General features: G+C 39.4%; 2 non-coding genes across 2 annotated transcripts; one reads left to right on the top strand and one right to left on the bottom strand.

Annotated features, from left to right (window-relative positions):
- Window positions 1-1601: 1601 nt before the first annotated feature.
- On the bottom strand, window positions 1602-1674 carry TRNAR-CCG (transfer RNA arginine (anticodon CCG)). The gene has a single exon. It is a non-coding gene; the product is annotated as a tRNA-Arg (tRNA).
- Window positions 1675-6392: 4718 nt separating this feature from the next.
- On the top strand, window positions 6393-6465 carry TRNAK-UUU (transfer RNA lysine (anticodon UUU)). Its single transcript has one exon. It is a non-coding gene; the product is annotated as a tRNA-Lys (tRNA).

Genomic DNA, 6465 nt, shown 5'->3' with positions numbered 1-6465 from the left:
CACACCCATCTCTACTTTGAACCACCCAAAAGACTGATTTACGTGAATTTAATTTCACTTCAGAATTAATTAAACTCCTTTGCACGTCCTGTCTTTTTGTTTTTGTTTCTTGTTTTGTTTGCCAAGAGACTGCATTTGCGCTTGTAGTTCACCCCTGCTCAAGCAAGACATACATTCAGTTTTGTTTTTTCAGATGTGAGTAAATGCCTCTTTTCCTCAGCAATATAGGGTTCTGTGAGACTTCTTAGGGGGCCCTGGTTCATTTTGCTGATAGGGTTGCCAGACTCTTACCGTGATAATAGTGCATTCTTTGAGCACTTTGTTTTTAAATTCTGGCCACCCTTCAAAACTATGAGGTTGAGTGAGTGTCCCAACCACATGAATTCCAGGTTATTGTAATTGAGCCTTTATCACTACATTTTGATGAAAGGTTTTCCTACTAGGATTTGGATTTGTGACCTTCAGATTTTTGTGGAAATTTATTAACAATGTTTGACTCTCGAATTTTGAGAGCCCAAGGAAAGTTTTTGATAGAAACTTCCTTTTCTTGGTGATATACTCTCCTTGATTGTGACTTCTTCCTCTTCTTCTTCCTCTTTTTCTTCTTCTCTTTCTCCTTCACCTTCTTCTCGTTCTCCTCCTTGTTTCTGCTTTTATTAACCAAGGTCTGGAACGACTTTATTTTTCTGTTTACCGTTTTATTTAAGCTTGTGTTGAGAGTAATAAGGAAATGGTAGAAATCAGAGAGAATGGCATAGGCCCTGTAAGTCACCATCATCTTTAATGTGGATGTTAACCCGTACAAGTACCCCATTAGAGTTGCATTTGCTTTCTAGGGCAAAATCTTTGCTGTAAGTTTTTTTGAACACATGACTGTGTATATTTTTAAAAAGTCATTTTTATTTTATAGAGTATAATTGTCAAAGTCTTAGATTTACAGAAAAAAATTAGAAGATATTAGAGTTCCCATATACCCTGCACCCAATACTCTTACTATTATGATAGTACTTACTATTAAGATGGTAGTTTTCTGCCTGGCGCAGTGGCTCACGACTGTAATCCCAGCACTTTGGGAAGTCAAGACGGGCGGATCACTTGAGATCAGGAGTTCGAGACCAGCCTGGCCAATATGGTGAAATCCCCCTCTCTACTAAAAATACAAAAATTAGGCGGGTGTGGTGGCAGGAATCCTAGCTACTCCGGAGGCTGAGGCAGGAGAATCGCTTGACCCCGAGAGGCAGAGTTTTCAGTGAGCCGAGATCAGCACTGCACTCCTGCCTGGGTAACAGAGCGACACTCCGTCTCAAAAAAAAAATGTACTTTTTGTGTTGTGTTTGTTAAATTCATGAAACAAGCAGGACAAGACCATAAATTGGAAAAACCAAGCTAATTCCAAATTACGAACGCCTCCGGTAGTAACTACCGCCACAGACAAAGTGCACTTTAATAATCAGTACACACCTTGCTTACTGGGTTCTTGCTTTTCGTCAATATCCTTCCCTCATTTCAAGTTTCCAAAGGCTTTTTTTAAAAAACCCTCTTGCAGAAAGCTCAAGGAAACATGCAGAAACTAAAGCTATTTCCTGACAATAGTAAGGACACGACCACGAAGGGACTCGAACCCTCAATCTTCTGATCCGGAATCAGACGCCTTATCCATTAGGCCACGCGGCCGCACGCAGGTGTTGATTCTCAAACATGAAGACCGAAGTGCAGTGGGGAAACGTTGAGTTTCTGTTTTCAAACCTTTAACTTCGCAATTGGAGATTTAACAACCTGAAGCGGGGCGGGGAGAGGCGGGGGAGGATGTGCGCAGGAGGAATAAAACTCCACCCAAAATTCCTAATAGCAATTCCTTAGAATTATAAACTGGGAGATGATCAGAAGTGACATCTTTGCCTTCTTTGAAGACTCTCTTCTGTAAGTTACTAATAATGATGATGCAAATTCGGGTACAGAAATACAAGCCAAGAACTCAAGTCTGCAATGAAGGATTGGACATGACAGCGTAAGAGGGAGCATCATTGTTTGATATATTTTAACCTTTTCCGTCTCAAAGATACGATGGTGCTTTCTCCAGGGAGAAAAGCCTGTAAGCTCAAAGAAGAGCTCCCCTGGAACAAAAGACACTGGAGACCGTAAGAGGTGGGAGGTAGGGAGGGGGACAAGGATTGAAAAACTGCCTGTTGAGTATTATGCTCACCACCTGGGTGATGAGTTCAATCGTAACCCAGAGAGCGGCAACACGCAATACACCCTTGTCCCAAACCTGCACTGTACTCCCTGCATCTAAATAAAAGTTGAAATTAAAAAAAAAAAAAAAAAAAAGCTCCCCCTTGTCAGAAAAGCCCCAAGCATTTTGCCTAAAGGTTGCTTGCTCTAAGCTCACCTTTGGATTGATCCACAAAACAATCTAGGACGACTTTTTGTGACCCTTTCCCCAGTTATGTCCCGTATATTGATAGGGTAGGAAAGAGTAAAAAAAAAAAAAAAAAAAAGCAAGTTTGTAAAGTAAACCAATTGCAAATTCCCTCAGTTTTCGCGTGGTCTTGGCTTCGTAGAAATGACGAGCTACTGGGAAGAAACTTTCATTTTTCCAGTGCCCAGTCTTACCTCCTTTCCCGAGAGAGATGCATCTCTCAGCCCTTAACTTGTCCTGGATCCCTTGTACGCGATTTTCTCCAGGTTTCTCCAGTCAAAACTCAAGAATTGTTTTAGGCCATATTTTGGATGGTATACCCTATGTACACTAATTTATCAAGTAATGACCCATGTATGAGACCACCGAACGCTAGTTCTGGGGCCGGAGTAGATGAGTCTGGGTAGACCAAGGAAATGTCTTCTACTGTTTCCTATGAAACCGATTTAGTTAAGTCCCTTTCTTTCTCGGAAAGCGTCCTATGAGGGGTATTAGATTGAATAATGGTTTCTGGTGTGATCCAGTTTGGGGAGGCTACTTACTCTAGTCAATGCTGAAGAATCCAACTCCACTTTGGGCAAGATGCCCTACCAGGACTTATGTTCCAACAGACTCAAACTTATTCACATGTTTTGAGATTGTTCTCAGTTTTGGTTCCTCACCTTCTCACTAGTGGATGTTGTGCCCAAAGAAGAGCAACCCAAAATCTCAAAATCTAACAAATTTAAATAAATGGGCATTTTTTTGTTCAGTCTGGAGGAGGAAAAGTTAACTGGCAGACATAGACAGCAATTAGTAAAGTTGGCACAGTTAGTAAGATTGGCATACTGAGCAAAACCGTCAAAAATTATTTATTTATTTACTTTTTCCTGCTCTTTGAGGAGCAGGGCTACCCTATAGAAAGTGTGTCCAAAGTAGCCTGAAATTTCTTTCTTCAGGAGGATGCTAAAAAGGATTGGCACTGAAATTTGAAAGAATAATACTAAGAAGCTATTAAATTGTATAAAATGTTTGTTTATACCAGTGATACCACTTCCTCTCCAAAGCCTTTCAAAGTTTTCTCTGGTGCCTTTTGATTTTTATCTGATGTGTTCCAGGCAAGATTCCTTTAAAATTTTTAAACATTTCTAACAAAAGCATTTTGTAAGGAATCCAAGAGAAATTTGAAAGCATGATATTCTTAATCTCTCTATATCAATCTGTCTAGATAATTTCACTGAAAAAATGGATGGGGGAGGGTGTCTGTAGATAAAGGCTTTTATAATTGAGCTTTTAAAAAAATAGCATTTATTGATTTATTTAGATGAAACCAGACAATCTGCCAAGCCCCGAATCAAATTGGGGGATGTATTAGACCTTTAGACAAAGAATCTCCCAATGTAGCTACTTTAGCCATTTTACAAAAACTCATAATGCATGACCCTAGTAATCTTCTTAACTTAGAATTTGGAAAACTCAGCATTTCCTGTGAGGTGTGATCCAGTGTACAACAAACGTTCACTCACACACACAGAAAGAACTAAGATTTGCAGCCTTTATGGTTTGGTTATTGACCTGACGTGTGTGTGTGTGTGTGTGTGTGTGTGTGTGTGTGTGTGTGTGTGTGTTGGGGTGGGGGCTACTGTAAAAGGAAAGGATAAAGAAAACTCAGCCAATAAAGGTTTTCTACTCATATATCTATTTGCCATTCTTTTGTCTATATGTCTTTTAAAAGAAGACATACAAATGTCTTGATCATCAAATAAATGCAAATCAAAACTAAAATGAAATATTATCTCACCCAAGTTAAAATGACTTTCATACAAAAGACAGGCAAGGATGTGAAGAAAGGAGAACCCTAGTAAACTCTTGGTGGGAATATAAATTAATACAACCACTGTGGAGAACAGTATGGAGGCTCCTCAGAAAACTAAAAATATTACCATATATTCCAACAATCCCCCTGCTAGGTATATACCCAAAAGAAAGTAAATTAGTATATCAAAGAGATATGTGCACTCTCATCTTTATTGCAGCACTATTCACAATAGCCAAGATTGGGAAGCATCCTAAGTGCCTGTCAACAGATAAATGAATAAAGTAATGTTGTACATATACACAACGGGGTGCTATTCAGCCATGAAAAGAATGAGATCTTGTCATTTGCAAAGTGGATGGAACTATGCTCTGTGCAGGAAACACGAGAGGGGAGAAGAAAAGACATACACACAATACCTTTAAGGGTAAATAACATTTATCCCACATAAATGGCAACGCAGATATAATAAACAAATGATATAATAAGCAAATTGCAATGGGAAGGGGAGAAGAGAAAAGATATATATATGTATATAGTAAATATATGTATATAGTATATATATATGCATGTATATAGTGCGTGTGTGTGTGTATATATATGATGAAGGATTCATCACCAGACCAGGAAGCAACAGCCCAGGCTCCAGAGTCAGCCACTCATCCGTAAACAGAGAAGGAGAGGCCTCAAGAAGCTATGGTGCGGTCTGGGACCCTAGCTCTTTTTGTAACAAGTTGTTTGGCATGAGGCCCAGTCACAAGGGCCCTTCGTGACTGGGCTCAAGGAACAAGAAAAGGTCAACTTGTTTTTGAGATTGCCTGTTGTTTTTCAATAACTTACATGTAGGAATAGATTGAAACAGAGATTTCTCCGAAACAGCACTGGATGAACACCTCAAGGGGCTCATACAGCCTGTTCCAGGATTTGGTGACCATTGTTTGTGTCCATGTTCAATTGAGTTCAAATTTAATATGTAACTTTTCCTCCACAAACTAGAGGACATTATGTTAAGCCATGTACAGAAAGTAAAACTTCACATATTCTCTCTCATTTGTGGAAGCCAAAAATAAAACAATTGAACTCATGGAGACAGAGAGTAGAATGATGGTTACCAGAGGCTGGGAAAGGTATTGGAGGGGGCAGTGAGATGGTTAATGGATACAAAAATATAGTTAGCATGAATAAGATCTACCATTTGATAGCACAACAGGGTGATTATAGTCCACAACAATTTATTGTACATTTAAAAATAACTTAAAGATAATAACTGGAACGTCTGTAACACAAAGAAATAATAAGGTGTTGAGGCGATGGATGAGGTGATGGATGCTTCGTTTAACCTAATATGATTATTACACATTGCATGCCTGCATCAAAATATCCCATTTATCATATATACATATATATGCTATGCACCCATACAATTAAAAATTTAAAAAGATCCATAGATGAAGGAAAAAATACCTTTACAAATAAAACAAGGAAAAAAGAAGGAAAAGATCCATTATTAATTACTGTCTTTGTCTATCGGTGTTTGGAGAACGAATATCTGGCAGAAAAAGGCTTGCTGTGTTTAACATCACTATTTTTAAAACCTTTAGACTGTGACCAGCAAAAACGGCACTAAATGCTAAACGAAAAGACGCTGTTACACGCGGTTTTCCCTCTCTGGCCAGCCAGACTGCCGGTCTGAGGTCCACTTGACAAAGTGATACCTGGCTGGCAATTTCATCCACCAACAGGAAGGGGTCCGTTATGGAATGTTCTCTTGCATCTTCAAATTCTTCTTCCTTCGTCTCTCTTACCCTCTGCCGACAAAGGCTGCAAGAAAGACATACAAGACAATACTGAGGGATACGAACAAAAGTAGCTCCACTGTTGCCTCCAGAAGTTTAGGTTGCAGGTAATTGGCGAGAATGAAACCCTCTGTAACTAGCAACTCCGCAGTGCTTTGTGTAGAAGACACCTCATCCCAGGTTACGAAAGTCTGCAGAAAGGAGATGTTTAAAAGAAGAAAAGGAAAATGTTCCTAGCGGTCATAATGTCTCTCTTAAGCAGGATCTTCGAAATGAGGAGAATTCAAGCAATGTGATTTGCAAATTGCAACATGAAACATAAAACGAACGGAACAAATGGAGAAATCTAGATTACATACTCCGTGGACGACATCGTACGAGGGCCTAGGTAGCTTAGTCGGTAGAGCATCAGACTTTTAATCTGAGAGTCCAGGGTTCAAGTCCCTGTTCAGGCG

Source organism: Macaca nemestrina, chromosome 5 (genome assembly GCF_043159975.1).
Source record: "Macaca nemestrina isolate mMacNem1 chromosome 5, mMacNem.hap1, whole genome shotgun sequence".
In the NCBI taxonomy this organism is placed as follows: Eukaryota; Metazoa; Chordata; class Mammalia; order Primates; family Cercopithecidae; genus Macaca; species Macaca nemestrina.
This window is presented reverse-complemented; position numbering and strand designations above follow the sequence as displayed.